The sequence below is a fragment of the Anopheles maculipalpis genome, chromosome 2RL (assembly GCF_943734695.1).
Source record: "Anopheles maculipalpis chromosome 2RL, idAnoMacuDA_375_x, whole genome shotgun sequence".
Classification (NCBI taxonomy): domain Eukaryota; kingdom Metazoa; phylum Arthropoda; class Insecta; order Diptera; family Culicidae; genus Anopheles; species Anopheles maculipalpis.
In genome coordinates this window covers 73,942,396-73,964,857 of record NC_064871.1, presented here as the reverse complement: position 1 = coordinate 73,964,857, position 22,462 = coordinate 73,942,396, and the positions used below count along the sequence as shown (strand labels likewise).

The 22,462-nt window shown below is 43.6% G+C and overlaps 1 protein-coding gene across 3 annotated transcripts in view; it reads right to left on the bottom strand.

Annotated features, from left to right (window-relative positions):
• The window catches only part of LOC126556339 (integumentary mucin C.1-like), a 521,191-nt gene that overhangs the window by 196,090 nt on the left and 302,639 nt on the right, over positions 1-22,462 (bottom strand). The window lies entirely within an intron of this gene.

Sequence of the window (22,462 nt, the reverse complement as noted above, 5' to 3'; positions counted from 1 at the left end):
TTTCAATAAATTATGAACACAAGCGTGTGGGGAAACAACAACGGTGCCGGTGTAGACAATAACATCGGCCGTGCCGGGAAGGGCGAAAGGGGCCATTTTCGCATTTGGGCAAAGCTCAGGACCTTTCGGACCCGCTAGAATGGCACCGATTGGGCGAACTTTAGAGCACGGGATGCACGGGCCATCGGGCAGGATTAGGACGTGCGTTTCGGCACCATCTTCTGGCCGGTTCCATGAGCGATGAAAATGGGATGATATATTGTGCCTCATGCAAACACACTTTCCTGGTGAACGAGAATGTGCCGTTCGGATGCGCCATTCTCCAGCAATGGGTAGGCTGCCGGGTGTGGACATACGAGTGGCATTGGCCAGCAAACCGAACAAACAAGCGGTGAAGAGTAAAAAGGAACGTTGTGCCCCAAACTAAGTAAAGGATTACTACGGCAAAAGTTTGCAGCGCTTAAGAAAGGTATCAAAGTTTCGCTCCGTCGGCGCATCCCGGAGTATAGGTCTCGGTCCACAAAAATTGCGCTCCGATATTGGAATTCTAGGTGGCAAGCAGGGCGAAAATGCTTCTCCCGTGGTATTTGGCGAGGTGGTTGGGGTCCTGATACTTGCGGCCAGTTGGCGGGCTCCACAGGGTTCTGCAAGGGAGGAAGGTTTGAATGATTTATGTTCGAAATAAGAAGTTTGTTTGCTTTTTTGCATGTGCGGTAGGAATTTTTTGTTGTTCCTGTTTTCTTGTATGCTGTTGGCAATTGTCTTCGAATGGATCGTAGAGTGACTGGATCTTGCCCGGTCGTCGCTGTGGAGTGTGTATCGTAGCAGCAGCATCCGGATAGAACAACCCAATCAGAGATGTCTAAGAATAATATCTTGGCCGGTTGTTTGGGAAGAGCTTTTTGTTGGGTATATATTCTTGCTTGCTTGCTTTTTCTTCTGGAATCGTTTCCAACTTCACAATAGAATCTTTTCGATTCCTGTCCCTTCTACTGCACTGCTTTGAAGCTGCACCGGGTTTTCGGAAAGCTGTCGATATTTGCGTCGCATATGTGTGAAGCTTTCGGTTGGGATTGGGAGAAAGCTGGCAGTGAAACGTGATCGGAAAATTTGCGTGTGCTCGGTGATCGGTTTCCGAGCGAAAAAAAAAAAGCAGGGAGACTTTTCCATTTCCCACAATTTTCTCAACCCCCATACAGCGCTGTACGGCTCTAGCTTCTCCATTCTTCGGGAAGCAGTGAATGTTTCCAATCGTCCATAGAATCTTTTGTCGTCCGTTCGATCAATTGCAATCAGATAATCAATGAAAGATGGGCAAGGAAAGAGGTAGGCAGGTTCTGCACGGCATGGAGTATGTGAAGGTTTGAGTATGATTGGTCGTGACTGGTACTGGGGTTTCGGTGCCAAGATTTAGCATGCTTTGCGTCACATCTCCTTTCACCACGTCCACTGCATCCGCAATCCGGTTTAATGCATTCGGGATGGGTGGTAAGGGAAAGTTTGTGGGTAAGAAAAGAATGTGAAGCACATATTGGCAGACAACGGAACGATAGTGTGAAAGTTTGATTGGATTTATCAATATTGATTGTGATAAGAAGCGACGGGTTTCTGCATACCGAATTCGAGCTTTATGCGTAGGATCGCAGCATATTGGAGCATGGGACAATGTTTAATATCAATTTACGCTAACGTTTGTTAAATCGAGGGCTGTTTATGAGTAAACAACGTATCAAACGATTGAACACAAAATTAGGGTGAGAGAAAAAACTGCTATTGGAATTTGAGCTTTTTTAACGCATTTTTGAAGCAAGCATTTTTAACTTATTTACTAATTTAACTTATTAGCAAAATTTACAGAAAATTTCATAAAGCTTAAAATATTAATTTTACAATAAAGCAAAATCACGACATTTCGTAATTGTTTTTGTCCAGGCCAGGCCAGCTGTAAAAACCATGCAGTGTATTATTAAACGTTGTAAATCATTTTAGTTGGAATTTGTGTCAATAGTCTAATTCAATTTAAAGTCCCTCGGCCACGGAAAATTTCAAACTGTTAAAATGGATGCGAAACTTTCAAAAAATCTCAAAATCACGATGTCAAGCTTTTCTTCATTGCTCCCTGTAGGTAGCTTGTGTATGCACTTAGTGAGAACTAAAAAAGCCGATTTCAAGGCAAGAAAATTTCACAATCACGCAGAAGAACCTAAGAATTTATTTTGGAGCTTCCCGTGGCCCGCAGCCTTAAAATTTGAAAATTTAGAATTGATGCGTTCTAAAGGCCTTATCTAGCTGATGATGTAGCCTCTATGGTGTAGCCAGACTATGAAAGTGTCCTCCTAGCCCGAGGAAGTAGTCTCTTAGTGCTAGCGGATTCCAGACTAGGACTTTGGGGACAACGGAGCCTGTTGGCACTGACGAGAAGACGAGACAGCTGGTTCGAAAAAACTCCGTTGGTTGGAAACACCGAAAGGAGGACTTTTTCTTGACCCAACTGCTTTTATGAATTCCTACGCAGCTACTTCGTCGGGAGCACTAGAAAACACGCGTGTTCAGATTTTTCCAGCATTTGCCAAGTGATACAACCGGAGTCGCATCTAGCTCACGAAGGAACACATAGTGGTTGAGAGCGTGCACGGAGAGCGAATCCTGCAAGGTTCAGCTAGGGGTATTTTCAGGGGCTAGGGGCTAAAGTGAACCGAAGAGAGGCTTCCGACGGCACGTAGACGACGAACACGACGCCGGTGAAGAATCATCGGTCTCAACAACAACAACAACTGTTATTAGCGTGGCCACACCAGATGTATCGGCGCACAAGCAGTCGAGCAGAGTTTGAACACATTTGGGTGGAATTACGTCCATGAATCCCACAACTTTCAGGAGAGAAACGTTTGGCGGATCACCTCCTCGGATTTGGGTGCGCAAATGTGCTCCTTTAGAAGGTTCCTCCTTGGTTAAAAATGGGAATGCTTAGATGCAATTGCTTACCGATAGTAAGAAAAAGGCATCCAGTAGAACTAGTCTACTAATAAATTTAATACCCCTTATCGAGAGTTATTACAGTCAGAAGAGTCCAATAGCTAATATAGCTGATTGTTAGCTAATAACAGCTAATAATAGCTTTCTAACATTCATCGCCTTTTTTATATATTTAGCGTATAAGGCGGTGGTAAGCGCTTTTGTGTTGTGCGTGGCGTTTTATGAAAATGTACGGATTTTGACAGACTCTTCGAGTCGGCACATTGCCAAAGTTTCCTCGTAAAAGCAGTAGCAAATATCCCTCTTACAGTAACATTGATATTATTGGTTGTTAAAATCCCAAACTTTAAAAATATCCGTCTCCACAATGGAGTTTGGATTGTGCTGATGTAATTAGACGGATAAAAATGCAAAGCAGTGCGCTTACTACCGCCTAAGTGATCTTGCTGTACACAACATGCTACGAGTAATTTCAGGCAAAGGCATTCTTAAATCTAGATCTGGCGGTCTGTAGCAGTCACTGTCGGGTTGTATAATAGAGAAAGAATTTATGAAATGAACCTTTGTATTCTAAAAGATTATTTACGTAACGGCGCACCAATAAAACTAAATTTTGCCTAATTGAAAGGTGCTTTTTTGGTATAAAATGTTTCACTGTAAAGCTACCGATTTTAAGTCACATAGATAGGATATTTTGATGTTAAACATTTACCAATAACTGTGCGTCTCAACAAGTTTTCTCAATACTCATTACTTCATGTTTTTGTCGCTGCTTAAATGTACTTAGGAAAAAAGAAACAATTTTAACAATCTTTTACCTCATTGTCATAGTAAGGAAGCATTAAGTAGACGAAAGAATACAGCAGTTTTAATTTAGTCTCACTAAATTAATTGAACGATAAAAACTTGGTAACAAGAGCATAATTTCTGCTCCCTTTTACAACATCAAACGATCAAACGACCATTATCACGCTGAAAAGGAAACCACAATCGATCACCGGCTGTTGTTGCCCACGATAAGACGGGCACAGGCACCGTGCAAAGGAAAAAAAAAATGTAATATTTTACCCCTATATTCCATCATGTTGTGTCGTTAGAACCATTAACCATTAAGGATACTTTCCTTCCCCCTTTTTTTTGCACTTTCTTGCACAAACACAAACTCCAAATGTGTGCGGGGGTGATTGAAATGATATTTATTCATCATTTCTATCATTAGTAGTCAATGAGATGAGCACGAGACCTGATGCTGGCGGTACGGTTGGCTGTTGCCGAACAAAAGCGCGCAGAAGGAATCGATTTTTTTTTGTGTGTGGTAGCTGCTTCTCAACCCCTACTCGCTGGTGTTTCCGTTCCCGGGGGGGATGCAAAGGGGCGGAGAAAAAGTACGGGGATACGCTGTGACCGTTTGCATTTGACAGATCATTTGTACGCACACGAATTCTCAAGCGTCATGCCATGCAGTCGTATAAAGATAAGAAGCACGGTTTGCTATGTGGGAAAAACTCATTGTGAGCTGCATGACGGAGGATGTTTCTTTAATGTTAGAATCGCACTCGCTTGGATGTATGTATGCGTGTGTGTGTGTGCGCGCGCGAGAGAGTGTGTTTGAAGGTGATTATCTTCCCTAACTCGGCGTTTTTGTGTGACGTTTAATGTTTGTCGAGCGAATATTAAAAGTCGAAAGCTGAAAGGATAATATTCACCGCATGACATGACACGTTGATACGCGTATCGCAAGAAAAGAGGAAAAACTGGTGCAACATTGAAGTTTATTGTTTCCTCACAGGATACACCACTGTAAAATTTATAAATGAGAGATGAAACATGATTTTGGAAATTTAATTAATTTAATGTGAATAGAAAAGATACACAAAACTAGTTTAAAGAACAGGAAATAAATTTTACTACTGATAAAAAAATTCAGAGTAAAAAGAACACTTATAAAAAGCACAAAAAAGAAAAGAAGAGTGATCAAATCAAAATAACTCAATGAAACAAAAGTAAATGAAATAAAATAAATAGATAATACAGAAAAAAAAACATTATAAATATGGCATGAAAATTAAACTAGTGTGCAAATAGATGAACTGAAGGACAAAACTTATGCACCAGAATGAAAAGTAGTGTACAAATAGATAAATTGAAACAAAAAACTTTAGTGCAATTGAGATGAAATACATATCTAACGAAATTAAAATAAGCTAAAAATCTATAAGATATGAACATGTATCGCATAAATGTTTGGACGAAAAAAAGAAGTAAAAAGAGAAGGAAAGGGAGTGAAAACGTGATTACATTTGAGGAAAAATTAATGAATAAGACATTAAGATTAATAACACCGATGAACGAATATGTCAAAAATCTTTCATCAAAGCTGATCACTCCCCCATGATGTATGGTTGTGTGGGTGCGTGTGTGACGCCATTTGTCCACCCCACTGCTGGCAACGGTGGCAACATTCTCCAACGCACCTTCTACTTGACGAACATAATAGAATAAACATAAAAGAAGTGACGCGAAGTGTTAATGATGAGCTAGCAGTATCGCACGAAACCGAACGTACCAAGACGAAGCGGGCCAAAATGCTCCTTGGTTGGTCCTTGATCTCTTTCCCGTCGGTACCCTCTGATGATGAAACATCCAATCGATGGCAACTGAGTGTGACACAAGACTGCTGCTAGAGCTTCCCTCTTCTGCATGGGAGCGGTCGTGTGAGTGTGTGTGTGTGTCCTGGAAGCGCACCAAGCGGAAGTCATCCTCGGACGTCCTGCCTAGTCAAGTTCCGACGGTCTGATGGAACGCGCCGAATCATTGCATACGCAAAGTGTGATGGTACGTACCATCGCCTGCAGATAGACCGGTCGTTCGAGGCTGGCCGATTCGGAAGGACAGGGCTGAGTGTCGTAGACCCTTTTCTATGGGTCCTTTGCTTGGTACGGTGTTGCTCATGTGCTTTTTCCACTTGGCATGGCATCGCATCAAATCGTGCGCATGAAAACGCGCAACTGGCAGCTCGTGTCATCGTCCCGCAGGTTGGCACTGTCCCTAGTCTCATCCTTTCCCTTCGGTTCGGAGTTCTGCCGAATGGCGCTGAAGTGCTGCAGCCTGCGTGTGTGTGTGTGTGGCCGTATGATGCCGACAATGATGATGACTTTGATTTCTTATTCTCAAGCGAAAGCGACCGATTGGTCCTGCTGTTGGCGTCGATTCCAATGGGTTCCGGATTTCCCACACACACACACACACACACACACACACGAGCACATAGCCACCCATCCTCCATGCCGTGGTCTAATCGTGCACAATAACGCAAGGCAGTTGACCTGCGACGTACCAGTACATTGATTTGCTTCCTTCTATATGTACCGCACCGCACATCGGCGGCCGCACGGTGAGCCAATGTGTGATCTGTACGTTCGGCCGTATACGGTGCAAATGTCTGTTCGTGTGTGGCTTTCGAGATAAAGCCCGGTTTCGGTGCGGTGGTGCAGCCGCCACCCAAGCGCCACGCAAACATTTCCACCACGCCACGCCGGACTGGCATCCTTTTGAAGCACTGGCGTGCGAATGGTACCGAAAGATCGAAGAGAAAAGTTAATGTCTGATAATGATGCGTCTATTTTGCCATTCGATTAAACACAACCTCCACGAGCTGCCACGTTTTGCCCTTTGCCACATCCATGCCAGCGAACGAATCGAGACAGCATAATCATTTTTCGGACTGAAGACGAGATGGGCTTAAAGGGTCGTCGATTGCTGGCACGCGGCTTCCGATTGAATTCGCACCGAAGACAAAAACGTGATGGTTGGTGTCATGGTTTTGGTTTAGTGTCGTTTTGTTCATCACGTGGAAGTATTAGTTGTATGATGTGTCGTAAGAACATTTCATTAAAAATGTAGTTTAAAAAGTCTTTACTTCAATAAACTTTTTGAAATAGCACATTTTTGACAAACCGCTTCTATACTTCGTCAAGGACGTGGTTCGCGCCTAGTTTTAGGCAACCGGCAACACATGTGCTTAGGATTAATCAATAGAAAGCCTTATAAAACATACAGGCATCGTCATCGCCAGTAAAACCAAGCGAGACGAATTCATCACCCTGAACTGATCAATATATTCCTAAAATCTTAACGCAAATGAACACATGAAATCACATCAGTTAAAGAAGTACTTCAAGTCAATATCCTAAACGATTGAGTTTGACTCAAACCTAGCGAAATATTCATGGTGTCTGTCTACAGATTAAACCAATATTTAATAAATCTATTGCTTAAGGAATTCATTATATGGCGGACTGGTACGGGCTGTGTTTTTCGTAAGCCTGAAATGTAAATGTGGAATACCTTTTACGTTTCAAGATACGAAATTAAAACTCGTTTTGGAGAGGCAATTCGTATTAATGAAAGCAACTCTGGTTTAACAGTTTTTGTGGAACAAGAAGGTAAGGATGCTAAAACTCATCAGAAACTCAACACATCAAAGATGGCTGTACATTGGTTAACAATCACTACAATCTGAGATCTTCTTTTTGGCTTAACGATCTACTAGGTCATTTCGGTCATCGAATAACTCACTAGACTTATCAAAATTACGTAGTTGAATCGTCAATCCTCATTGCGGAGAAACGATCAGGAAAGGAATTGAATCCCGATCCTACCGTGTGAAGAGTCAACAATTTGAGATCTAATCTTTTGAATAATTGACAGTTAAACTTTAAATATCTAAGGTTACTTCTTCCCTCCTATTATCACGTTGAAGAATGACAAAGGTTATACAAGCACCTGAAACGACGGCCTTGCAGCAACTTTCTGGTACTTTGTCTAAGGATGTAAATAAATGAACGCTTTTTGCAAGTCTTCTTACGTCTTGACGCTCAGTCTTCATACACGATGTGTAACCTGGAGCAAGCCCGGACTTTGGATATCTTTGTGCCACTTTGGTTATCCAGGGCGTGACGACCGTGTCCAGCAGCTTCACATATCCGTCCGCGTTCAGCCTCAGGCCCCGGCTCGATAAAAATGTCGAAGAACTCGTCGTTTTGTAAGCAATACTACCGCCTGGTATGATTCTTACGTTGTACAACAGCCTCAAAATCTCCTTTGCAGGTTTGAACCTGCTTGTGAATATCCTTGACCGTGTTTAATGCACAATGCGCCGCCGTCTTGATGTCCCGGTTTGTGTGTGCGGCGCGGATCATCATTATTACACGCAATTCGCTTCCATAGTTCCGGCCGGTTCCACCTATTAAGTTCACTCGACATTTTTTTCACTGTTTCCAAACACTTGTGGCTTTCTAATGACGTATCGTTTGTTACGATACGATAACCCAATCATGGCCAAGTGTCAAATTTTTCGAGCACACCGTGTATTGCGCTAGTACATTATATTGAAAGTTCATCGCTTCACAATTATTATTTATGAAATCTAACAGTCTTGTACACATAACGATTGAATAATGAATTCTACAGTAGAGGTTCCCTTAAAAAAAATGTCGCCACACTGGTCAGCTGGAAGCCTCTTAGGCGCCCCCTGAACTGTGATTGAGTGATTCAAATTTTATCCAGGATATGTCCCACTGTTAGAATGAATCCCAGATTCAAAGATACAATAACGCTTCCTTGTATGTGTCTGGGACATTTGAAAGTTTTTTTGTGATGTTTTAGGCATTCCTCTTCTTGTTGTAACAATCTACTAGGTCACGCCAGCCGTTGAATGGTTTACTAGACTTGTTTATACCACGTAATCGGATAGTCAGTGCTCATTCCAGGGGAACGATTCGAATGGGATATTGCAGGCATCGCTGATACAAATCTACTGATAACGCGCTGTAATATTTTGGCTCAATGACAATTTCTTTGAGTGGATTGCTGCGACACATGAAAAAAAGCTGAATTTCAATGTTATTTTTATGTGTTTCGCTGTGATTTTTTAGATATCATTTTCAATATCGTATTTTATCCATTCCTATTAAAAATGAAGCTTTTCTTTGCAGTAACAAATGCTTTCGACATAAGTCAAATGGTAAGAAAATAAAAGAAAGTAAAATGAAACACCCCACCTAATGCTGCCTTCGGGAGGAGATCTGCGAAGAAAAATGGCCATACCAAACTGAGTGTGCTTTTTACGAATGACTTCACGTGTCTCCAACTCACTCCAGAGCCAATGGCAGAGGAACGGGCAGCCAGTGTGCACTGACCGATGTTGTTCTACACACACGTTACACACATTCGTCACGGTTGCACTGAACGTAACTGAGCCGGATCCTTTCCGTACGCAAGCTTTCCATCTTGTGTCCACGTTCCTACGGCACTGGCCCAGGCCGGGCTTCGGTCGAGCGTGCGTTTGTTTTGTGGTTTGCGTACATTCGGGCACGGTGAGCGATCGCTCGTGTGGTGATATCTTTTGTGGCGATAATACGACACTCGGTTGACCAATCTGTCCATTTAACGGTGGTGCGTCGTGCGGGACGAGAATTGGCGGCAATCGAAATGGTGTGGAAAATTGTTCTCATGATGACCATTAGGAACCGATCATTCCGTAATAAATACACATTTTATTATGGTTTATGCCGGTGGCAAACAAATTTGTTAGCGTTAGCGCTCGACCACAGCGCTGGCGTCGTGTGCGTACCCTTTTTGCCCTTTTGTCCTATCGCTCACCTGGTAGAGGCGGCGGTACGGTTGTGCCTTGCAAGGGGAAGGAGCTTTCTTTTATGTTTATAGCATGTGTACCTTTGTTGATGTTGCCATATTACTGGTGTTGTAGCATGTCTGGCTTACCGTGCGCTTTATAGTTTCGTTTTCCGGTGCACAACAGAAAGGAGCTTTTTTATTGTTTACCTTGCTCCTGTGAGCCTTTTCTTCGCCTTTTGACTTCTGGACTGGACTCTTCGAAGGTTTATATTTTTCTTGTGCCGTTACCTTGATGGACGAAGCACTTTTACAGTCGTTACAGCAGCAAAAGGACGTTGCTTTTTTGATTCCTTTGCATCACTTGAGGGTGTCGTTAGTAGATTGTAGAGCACCGGTTTTCACCACTTTTGAAGAGCGAAAGTGTTGTGTTTGAGCACAATCGAGCACAAACACTAGGAGTTGGCCAATTTTGTATGGTCGTTTTATCATGATCTGCCCTTCAAAAGGTAAGGAAATTCATCGATAATTGAAGGCAGTTCCTTCAGGCGAATGCAATTTGATTGTATTATTTTCCTTGTGTTGGTCCTTCCTTTTCAAATCTGGCAAGTGTGTCGTACTCATTAAAAGCAATTAGAGGTTTATTTAGAATTATTAATCCTCAAGTAAACACAGCACAATATTTAACTTCTTCCCTGCAAGGATGCCCTACACAACCCATACCACACAACACAAACCATATTTCGTTTCCACATCCATAATACTCGACCCGCAAGAGATTCGAGGATTCATCCGGCATGAAATCCTCGTCCAAAATCCATACTGCAGCTGGGTCACCTCGGCCACGTGTACGTACGAACGATATTTCGATAAATAATGAAGTAATGGGTTTATTTATGTTTGCGATTGCTTAAATCTAGATTAACTGGATCTAATATTTACCTCTGAATGCGCGATTCGGGATAGGGAGGATGTAGAAAGAACAAAAAAAAAATGGAGAGTTTTTCTGATAGCAGACCACTGATTAGGTTTCGCACGGTAACGGTCACTCTCGTCGGGTAGGATAGAGGGCTGGCGTGTAGTGCGGGGGTACTTCATCGGCGGAAGGAACCACTTGGCAGGCTGGTTGGCAGGCAATCCACTCGAGAGTTATTGCTATACACACCCGCACTCACACCCTCCCACAACCGACCGAAAACACCAGGAGCACGTACGCTCGGCAAAAAGGGCTTCGGCTTTATTATTACTTCCCTGCTTTCTTTCACTGCTGTGGCTGACGTAACGCGGAAATGGGGGGGTTATTATAATGCTACCTCATAGCCAATTGAACGTAGTAAGTAGTGCGGCCGGTGTACGGCAGGAAAGCATTTATACAGCAGACCCGGAGAGCTGGAGAGCGTTAAGGGTATTGAGTGGGCCAACGGATCCCGGCACAAAGGAACCAGCCGCACCGCAAATGGAAATGGAAACGGCTAAGAAAGCGGCCAAGCCGCTCAAGGACCTCTTCGACGCGAGACACAACGGCACTTTTTGATTGACTTCCGCAATCGGGAAACCGATTCCGATTCGCACCAGAACCAGTGATAAGTGTTGAATTGTGTGATTTTTCCTCCCCCATTGGAGTAGCTTCCTTACTCCTTCGCACAATTATCGATTTGAAGCATTCCACGCGAAATGCCTTTAATCTAGCCCATTCGATCAAGCGACACGATTCTTTTGTTTGGAATGGTGCGGCGTGTAAGCTAACACCTGGGATTGAGAAAAAGGCGTACCGAATTTTGAAAGGTGTTCGGATGGAGAGCGCCCGTTGTTCAGCTGTTTTTGTGGCCGGAGTGGGTATTAACGCGCAAACAGCGGTACTTTCATCTTCATGTTGGAGGTAGCAGTAGCAACTGGCAGAAGCAGCATCTGCACATTTGCTTTTCACCACACGAATGGGGCCGGAATGCATCATTTGCATGCGTTGCGGTTTTGCTTCGGCTTGGTTTATGGATAATTATTTTAACCTTGGGCAAGTAATTTTATCAAAAACCAAACCACAAACACTGTTGTCGAATGGTAACGTGTGGCAAGCCAACTTTCTTTCTGCAGGTGAGATGAGCAAAGGACAGGGGAAAAAAAAAGGATTTTTTTGCAGTTGTTTAGTTCGTCATGATAACAGGTGCTTCTTTTGGATGGTTTTTAAATGTGGATACATAATGAAGTTGAGTGGATGGTGTTTTAAATTTGATTTAAAAAGTAAGTATAACAAAATTTAATGTTTCAGAAAATTCTGTAAGTTACTAAATTGAAGATATTGATGTAAAAATACAAAAGAACTAAATTGATATGATGCTAGTTAATGTATTAATCAGTTAACCAGTGGAATCTAGAAATTGACTTCAATTAATGGATAATAAGAGATAAAAAGATTAATTAATTCACAAAATAGCCACCTGTTCGATCCTCTTATTCCGATGGAACGACCTGGAGGTACAAGTTATAACTCATTTACAAATAAGAAAACTAGAATTATATTGATAAATAACGATCGGCTTCAAAATCATTTAACAAAACTTCTTCTTTTTCTAGACTGGCTCAGGGTTGTCAAGGATAAGTCTAGATGGGATGGCTAAAATCCGTTTCCTGGCTACTCGGTCTTAGGCTGTAGTCCTCCATCCACGGCTGCATCGGATCTCCGACAGATTTAGCTCCAATTGATCCAAAGATTAATTAACTCACAAAATAGCCACCTGTTCGATCCACTTATTCCGATGGAACGACCTGGAGGTACAAGTTATAACTCATTTACAAATAAGAAAACTAGAATTATATTGATAAATAACGAACGGCTTCAAAATCATTTAAAAAAACTTCTTCTTTTTCTAGACTGGCTCAGGGTTTTCAAGGATAAGTCTAGATGGGATGGCTAAAATCCGTTTCCTGGCTACTAGGTCTTAGGCTGTAGTCCACCATCCACGGCTGCATCGGATCTCCGACAGATTTAGCTCCAATTGATCCAGCCAACGAGTTCGCTGTGCTACTCTACGTTTCGTGCCGAACACGTCGCTGACGAGCACCTTCTTTGTGGGGCATGAGTCCGGTATCCTCATCACGTGCTTCAGCCATCGTATCCTTCCGGCTTTGACTATCGTCAGGATATCAGCACCGCCAAACAGCTCAACTAGCTCGTGGTTCATTCTCCTTCGCTCAGCTCGCACACATCGTCAAAGATAGTCCTTAGCACCCGCAATTCGAAAATGGCGAGTGCTTCAGGATCTTAGGAGTTTGTGGAATCCCTAGTAGGCTCGATTCCCTTGAACAATGTGCCTTCGGATTTCGTTGCTTACATTGTTGTCGGAAGTTACGATCGTACTAAGGTAGTAGAACTTCTCTACCACCTCAAGATTGTTGTCGGCAATTGATACTCTGCTTTAGAGTTTAGAGGGCGGTATCAAGGTCTGATCATCCGGCAAGCAGGCATTTTGTCTTGGGCGGATTGATCCTCAATCCAATTCTATAGGACGCTCGCTACAGTCGAGTATACGCTTCGCACATCGCCGAAAATGCCCTTCTTATGATCACGATGCCATATATGAAGCAAAGAAATTGGAAAAATCAGATGAAAATTGTGTCCCAGATGTCGAAGTCTGCGCTTTGCATGACACTCTCTAGAGCGATCTTGGACAGCAAAAGACGCATAAAGTAGATATTTTACAAACATTTTTATAAAGAGAGACATTTTGACGTACCAACGAAGTATTTTAGAGTACTCTGAAAAGTAGTTTTCAATTTTTTTATAACCTAGTCTGATCGCGATCTCGGAGCACTACCTAACAACAGAGAGATAAATAGGAATATCGACAATTCTGAGGGTTTTACAAATAAAACTTATAATTAATGAGAATTGCCAGTTGCTATTTCATGTATTTCAACTCTGATTTTTTTGTATTGGTGGATATATTGATTTTATCGATTTTGATTATTTTCGAGAAGTATATGCAAATTATTTTTTCCTTTACGTCGATAAGCAAGTTTATTATGATGCTAATAAAAATCAAACCGATGCGTATTTTATTTTCCATTTGACAACTCTAAACCCATAAACTCATCTCATTGGCACTTGCCAAAAAATACTTCAATTTAACGCTATAAAATCATAATAAACAGCATCCCGACCTCCTTTTTTGTCCTTTAGCTTGAAATTGATTTCCCTGTCCGTGAAGCACTTTTATTTTATGACATCGTCTTCAAAAACTTGAACTCTCTCTCTCTCTCTCTCTCTCTCTCTCTCTCTCTCTCTCTCTCTCTCCACAACAGCAAAGAGCGTTCGCACGGAAGGTCAAACGTTTCGGCGTACCATCTGCATCTGTCCGTGTTGCATCCTTTCCAGGCCGATTGGCTCGTGCGGTGGAAGTTGTTTGCTGGAGGAAGGATACAGCAACAACCGGGAAGGGAGAAATGGGAAGAAAAAGTTGGTTGTTTAATTGCGAATCGTAAAACTTGCTCCATCGGTCCTGTCACCTGCAAGATGTTTGTAGTCCTCGAACTTGAGACGACTTGTCGGATATGCGTTTCTTCTTTGGCTGTCGCTGTCGCCCCGTTCCGCCACTGTACTCTGTTTTCGGTTTGCTGTCGGTATCGGAGTTGTTTTCACCTGCACGGTTGGCGTTCTGGGCAATGTGTGCACGATGGTGGATGATAACACAAGAAAAAAAGAGCAAACGACGAAGATGACGACGATGAGAACGGCAGCGGCTTGTGTTTACTATTCCCCCGATCGATGACGGCGGCCTGCAAATGGGTGCGATTATTATGCTCAACCACAACACGCGGCACGCGTTCCCAGTGTTACACCTGCTTCGGAGTAAATGACACTGGGATGCTTAAGAGTTGGACGATCCGGCGCGAAGTAAGAAGCATTATAATGGTGTCTGTATTTTGGCATGCTTCCTTTGGCGGATTGATTGGCGGAAGTTTTGGCAGTGGTGGTGTTTGCTATTTTTGACAGGTGAACTTTTGGGTGGACGGGACCTCCTGGGGACGGAAGTTATGAGCTGCACGTCTGCATCTGCGCGGTTGTTTCCCACGGTCTTGAGATAAGTACAGGGTTCGTCGCTTTCGGAAGCAAAATGCGCAAATGTTGCGGCTGAATTACGCACACACGCACGCTCGGATACATGAGCCACAAGCAATTTTTCGGTGCCAATCTATCAAAATGCACATGTGCAGCAGTGGAGTGTCAAGACGACCAGAGACCCCTTTTGGGATGGCAGGGACTTTGTAATTGCTAGTGAGACTCGTTTCAAACGGTTACATCAGCTCTGGCCATGCTCTTCTTTTCACTTTACCTGCACCTTCTGCTATGATGGCCTTATCGTCCGGGAGGCAGGCAGGCGAAAAGAAGTCACACTGCGGAACGGTACGCAACATCCTTCGGATGGGAAATCAACGACCAGGGGACATGTTTCGTTACTTGTCGAGTTTGTGTGTGTGTGTCCGACCCATGGGAACCCATTTGATGGTCGATTGTTTTTTGGTAGAATCCCAAAAGGATCCCATCACTGTTGGGGTCTGTTTTAATCGATAAGTACAGAGCGGTCGGTGGGTAATGCAATAATAACACGAAATGTTGCTATGAAAAGGGTAACCAATTTTTGCTAAATAAGGTCAACGAGATGATGAAGTGCATTGCAATTTGGTTTCGGTGATTGTGATGAGCAATGGAGATGCATACGATTAAAGGCAATGGAGATGTTAATTTAAAAAAATAAATTCTGACACAACTCGGTGAGAAAAAGGGTAGAAATTGGGCGTAAATAAACACGTAGGTGTTTGATATTCGAAGAAAGCGCATGCTAATTTGCGCTATTATTAACACAATGAAACATAAATAATTTAACCTCAAAAGTAATAGTCTTCGTTGCAATTAATACAAATAATTTTATGAGTGGAATTTAAGGGTGTATGTTGAAGATTGTTCAAGAGGTAAATTTGTTATTCAAAACTTGTGATTCGATGGGCAACAAAATCGAATCTCTGCTGGCGAATGCTAACAAAAGTAGATAAGCTGGTTAGATAGAAAATCAAAACTAATGAATCAAATCTCAAAACCCCTGTTCCAATTATTTTAACCAACAATTCTTAAAGTTTTTATAGTTGCAGCATCATCAAATCGAAAAATCAAAAATATTTTAGAGCTGCTGAAGAGGTAATTTTACTGTTTATCTCCACATTCCGCTACGAAACTCATGCAACTGCTGTCACTTTTGTAAGGAGTTTCGAGTTTGCCAAGAGTGTTATGTGGAGAGAGTTTGCCATTAGAACTGTCAACAGTTGCAGCCAGTTGCATGGACTTTCCATCGGTCGTGGAAACCGATAGCAAGACTTGCACAAAAACGAGTATGCTAGGTGGAGATGGACAGTGAGACTTCATATTTCTTTGGTGGGTAAGATTTGTCAGTCTTTGTTGAAGGGGGACGACGGGTGAAGTCCTGGGGCTCAAAGTCCCATAAACTAGCAAACAGTTGGTTAGTTGATTTTACTGATTAGCGGCAGTCCATAATTTACTTCACACTTGAAGTAAAGTGTGAGGCAGTCCATAAATTACACTTGAACGCAATTGTTCAGATAAAATGTAAAGTTTACTCAACTTTGTATCGCAAATGTGATAGCGGGGCCGGTCTTTACACGGCAGGAAGTTGTAAATTTTTTACTGTAAGAAAGACATATGATAAAAAAAAGATTGACATTGGACCAAAAGTCATAAAATTGATTATTATGAGGTAATTTGTTCTCCATGTTAGGAGCGGCTGGTAATCCCTTCTGTCCTGGCATTCGAAGGGACACTAAGCAAGGATGCGTAGGCTCTCCGACGACATAGGAGGTTTGGGGATAGGCCTTGCAAGCCTTCCCTAGAAAACAACTACCGCAACGAAAGGGCAACAACAGAATATACCGCACCGGACCTATCGCTACAGACCCCCGCAAGGAAAAAGGACTTACGCTTGGAGGCTCGGAAGCTGGAATTGTAAATTCCTTACATCTGATGGATGAGGCACCCAAATCCTGTAACACTTCAGCTGGAAGGTTACAATGGTGCGTCAGTACCGTAGCAACTGCACAATCTACCAAAATGGTGGAAAAACGCGTGAGCTCGGTACGGCGTTCATGGTGCAAGGTGTGATGCAACAACGGGTGATTGGATGATGGCCAGGCAACGAAGGAATGTGCAGGTTTAGGATTCGTGGCAGGTTCTTCAATCTGAGCATCATAAAAGTGCACAGTCCGCACCGAGAAGGAGCTTTTCTTTACGCAGCTGGAGAGGGAGGATGACCGCTGCCCACAACGTGATGTGAAGATCGTCATGGCAGACCTTAATGCTCAGGTCAGACGGGAGGAGGCATATAAACCAACAATTGGAAGCTTCAGCGCCCACAAGCTGACAAACGACAACGGCCTCAGGCTCATCTATTTTGTAACCTCCAAGCACATGAGCATTCGTAGCACCTTTTCCCAGCACGAACCTCTGTCCAGCTGCACCTGGAGATCACCACTACAAACCTACTCCCAAATCGACCACATTCTAATAGACGGAAGGCACATCTCGGATATTATGGACGTGAAAACGTACAGAGGCGCAAACGTCGACTCGGACCATTTCCTGGTAATGGTAAAGCTGCGCCAGAAACTATCCGTGGTCAACAACCAACGGAGCAAGCCTACCCCAAGGCTCATTCTGGGTTGGCTGAGGCGTGCTGATGGGACGGAGTGGAATGCAGAGTTCTGCTATCTTGAGACTGTCATAACTTCGGATAACGATGTCAGCAGCGAGTTCCGGAGACGCATTGTTCAGAGGAATCGTGCCTACTACGGCCTTCAGCCTTTGCTGAGATTCAGAAGACTTCGAGACCGCACGAAATGTGAGACATATCGCACACAAATTCGCTCGGTGGTCCTATATGGCCAGGAGTCTTGGTGTGTTTGAGCGTCCGGACAATCTTCGGTGGTGTGTTCGAGCATGGAGTGTGGAGATGAAGGATGAACCACGAGCTTGCTGAGCTATACGGAAAACCAGTGCATCATAATGCCCCGCCAAAAAGGTATTTGTCAGCGACCCCCAGTTCGGCACGAGGCGTCGGGGAGCTCAGCGAGTTCGTTGGCTGGATCAGATGAAGGGTGATCTGTCGGAGATCGGGTGCCTACATGGATGGGAAGCTGCAGCCAGGGATTGAGTTTCCTGGAGATCTATTGGTGACAGCGCCATGTGACGATGACGTGCTCTTGAAAAAAGCAGGCCAACATGATGATGATGATGAGGTAATATTATGATTGTGAAACAATCGGCTTTAATAAAACAAATGTTTCCCGAATTTTGGATGCATAATTCTTCCTGTTACATAACGCAAAGCGCACCCTTCCTACCCCTTGTAAATCGTAACGCTAGAGCATACCTCCTCCCTACTCCGAGCGTTACGTATTTTATGAACGCCTCTTACTAATTAATCTATTTAGACTTCATTATTTTATTAAAATGACTTTTTGGCAATAAGAACTCTTAGACCTATTTAGAGTGGGCATACGAATGAATTTTAATAGGCCAAATAAGATCTATTTATTAACTGACGATGTCGTTAAACGTGTTAGATTAATAACGAATAAGAATGTCTTAAATTTAATTGAAGAACTTGAGAAAATGAAACTTTTGAAACCCTTTTTAAAATTTATAACACTCGAGCTATTCTCCTTCCGTTGCACGTCGTTTAGGTCGTCTATTGTAAACTAGAAAAAGTTATAATTACAGAAAAATGTGCAATCTTTGTGGAAAAGAACATGAAAATCATGATTATCATGAAAAAAAAACTCCTCTTTGTTGGTTTTTGAAAAGGTTTTTGTGAGTGTAAAAACCCTTTTTAAGGCTTTTTGTAGGTTCACTCGAGGTTTACTTAAATCTGCACCACTATTTAATAACATTTGAAAATATATCTGTTTTTGAGCTACTATTTAATTTTTTTAATTTTTCTGAGGTGTTAAAACAAGTACAAATTGCTGTAATCAACCTGTATTTTTTATTTAAAGTTTTTTTATTCAAAAAGCAATGATTTTTTGTCTTTCCCGGCGTACCAACATTTTAGTCACGGCTTGTTAATTTTGATCTACAAAAGCTGTAATTAAACAAATTAAATCTATTTACAAGACTTCAATGCGGATCATTGATAAGGCCTGTTTTTGTTCAGCTACTAACTTTGTGATTGATAATTTTAATAGAAAACAAGAAAGGTTTTTTTGCTCCAATTCAAGGGTAAGAAACTATCCAATCTTCGTAATAATTTTACACTTCACCCTTCCAAACAGCGCGTGACGGAAGAATATACGACGCTATCGGTGCAATCGCTTGCAGCAGGAAGAATAAAATCGTTTTTCGACACACTTGACCTCCAATGTCAACGTACCCGGTCTTCCGGATGAGAAACCCGAACCCTCGGTACCACAGTAGGAAGGTTCTTGTTCCTTTTTCTTCTTCTGGAAGGGCTGATGCATATGAAACAACAACAAAAAATCATCCGACCGGACCTTAAATTTCGGCACCATACCTGTCCTTCCCTTTAGGGTGCTGTCATAAAAGCAAGAGAGAGGGAGAGAGAGAGAGCGAATAACACCAGAGAGGAAACATTTTCGTCCGCGTGGCCAATATTCAGTATTAATTATGATTCCCTTTTTGCCGGTTCGAGCCGGCTGATGGAAGGCCGATTGTTGCGCTTCACCCGTTGACGCACGCATCGGGACGTTCCTTTCTTATGGTTGCATTTTTGCTTTGAACGTCATCCCTTTCGGGTGTGGAAGATGCGTTTGAAAAAAGGGAAAAAACAGCCAAACAGTAATAAAACGAATGCATGCCAAGGCACAGCACAAAACCCTGTGTCGGTGTTGGTGCAAACGTTCCATCACCACCGGTTGACCGGTTTTCTAATTGCTACCGAAAGCAGCAACCCCTCCGAAAAACGGCATGTGCATCTTCCGTCTGTACGGTCGTTGCAGGTTGTGCATTTCATAATAATTGCAGGTGGTCGGGCGGTTGTATTGCGTTGAATCGGGGTGTGTTCATTGTGTTCATACGCATGGTTCACGCGTTCATGCAACAAGCACACCGCTAGCACCAGCTACACAACCCCTAACAACCTCAACTGTTATACGGAGCTATGCTGGCGTGGTTAGCATAGCACAGCATGAGCAGCCGAACATTGGTGAGCATGCATGAGAAGACATTGCGCAAGTCAAGAAAGGTCTGCGAGAGTGTCTGCGTACGGTAGACGCTCCTGAGTGCCCGCTGGTCCGGATACTCTCTCCAGCTGAAGATTGAGACATCTCCGATCGTCGTCGTCATCGCCCGCGCACGGCAGCATAGCGCCCGAGCATCGTGCCAGAGCGAATCGCCCATCGCCCCACGCTGAGTCCGGCTGGCTCGGGCACTTTAGTAAGAACTTCATCTCGGAACCGAGCGGTTGGTCGTCGTCCGTAAAGATTCGTCCCGGGACCCGGAACGACCCACTATTCCTCTCGTCGCGTAGAAACCGTGTGCGTGCGAGTGTGTGTGAGTGTGTGTATACGTGTATGTGTGTACGTGCGTATGTGTCCTACAGTGCGTGTGCGCTGCGGCAAAAGTAAGGCAAAATAGAAGCAAAACAAAAAAAGGCCAAGTTATCTCAAAAAGTAAGCCTAACGTGGCTATTGGAGCAAAAGGGAAAAATTAGGCTTTCGCCATTCAATTTAAGTGACACAACAACAAAACCAAAAAAAAAATGTGACCAATTCCAGTTTGTGACTCACTGTGCTGATGATGGTTTGTGGACAGCGAAGACGACAAACTTCAAACGACCCTTATATATTCTGCAGCCCACACGTCTGTCGCTGCTGCGGAGACCACGCAAAAGACCAGCACAAAATGAAACGATGAATAATATGAAGTTTTTATACGTGCTTTTTTGGTATAGTTTCTTGGTTTTGGAAAACGGTCATCTCAAGCGAACGGTGAACTCGATCCATCTCGGCCGAATTTGGGGTTTCGGGAAGTTCGGTTGGTCAACGTAACATAGGCTGGAGGGCAAGTGCTGCGCGAGAGGGCAATTTTGACGCACGAAGAACAGAGCGAAGGATGGAGAAGCGAGAAATTACGACCCTACGGCAGACGGTTTAGGTTCGTGGTTTAAAGAAACGATCAGGTGCATTTTGTGCCATCAGTGTGTGCGATGTGCTGCAGGTGTGTACGAATGCAAACCATCGCATCCGAAGGTTCGAACCATTTTTCGGGGTTTTTAATGTGTTTTTTGAACATCAAAAAATTACTGCAAGGATAACGATCGAACGAAAAAATCGACCTCAAGCTGGGGGAGCTTACACATCCTCACCAGCGTGAGAAGACTCTGCCTAGCAACGGAGCGTCTCAGGCAGCATACGTCAATAACACGGAAGGACAAACATCTCAGCCTGCTGCAGAAGCCGCCTACTACGCTGCGAAAAGTCATCCGAAATGTGCTCTGCTTCTGTGTGTGCAGCGTGTACCTTCGTCGGCTTTCGATAGTGTGTGTCCTGCGGGACGGAGTACATCTGTGTTGGTCGATGTTTTTCCTTTGGTCCACGCGGTCACGAGGCCACCAGAAGTGAAAAAGTCGTTCGCCATTGTGCAAGAAATTTGTGTCGTTTAAAGCGGGGCAAACATCGGCGGTACGCAGAGTTAAACATTACATTACACTACAGTTGTAAAGGAAAAGTGCTTTGAATTTGTATCGGGAAATCTAGTGGGAAATGTTTCCTCTAAAGAAAAACTGCCTATACTTGGATACTGTGCCCTTCCGTGTTACTATGTGTGTGTACACAATTCCATCCCTTTTTTGACAGTATGCACGTCCCTTCATCTCGTGCTTTTATATATGTATGTGTGTGTGTGCTACTCTTCCAAAGTGTGTGCGTGATGTGTTTTGGGTGAGAAAAATCCTTGCAGTTAGGAAAATCTCCTACAGCATCCGTTTTTCCCGAAGCACGTCCGAGGACGAGGCACTGTGTTCGCGTGTGTTTACGAATTTAGGTTCGGCTTTTCCCATCGGAAAAACAACCTCTCGGCAGGGTAACCCGAACTGCCCTCTACCACTGTGGATGAGAAAGAGAGTGAGCGGTGTGAGTTTTTCCGTGCAGAAAAAAAAGGAAGCTTTCCGCACACACTCGAGGTTGGTGTGTGCGTGTGTGGTAAATGAGAAAATCGGCAGCGAGTGAGCAATAAGTGAGTGCGAAAACGTTGAGATGACATCGTACAAAAAAGAAACACACAGAAACGTGTGTATCGTAGGTCCGGTGGAAAAATTCATACCCCATCACGCCGCCTGCCTTGTCCCGCTACTTTCACACGCCCTTCATGTGTAGGGAGGGCGAAACCCAACAGCTTCTCGTCCTAACTGGATTTTTCACTCACGAGCAAGTTGGCAAGTGCAGGACAGCGCAACGGATGCTGGGTGCGTGGTGCTGCAGCAGACAGTGCGAGGCTAACCGTTGGTGTGGCCGCCAACCGCGATGTGTGATGCTACTGCCTACACGGCCCCATAGTCGTTGCCGCCGTCTGTGCTTGTGCTAATGTATGCTGGACGGGGGAAACCGCTGCGTTTGACAGCTGGAAAACGGGAATATCCTGTCGATAGTGTTTTACTGTTGTTTTTCCTTTTTCTCATACCTTCTCGCTGTGTGCTCAGAATGTGCGTGTGTGCTGTGGGTGTGCTAAAATCCTAGTTTTGTTTTTCACGTTTTTGGCCATTTTTCGGAGTTCTGAATGTCAATCCTCAAACCATATCCTTTCCGTTCTCTTTCTGTGCTTATAGGAAGGTTGCTG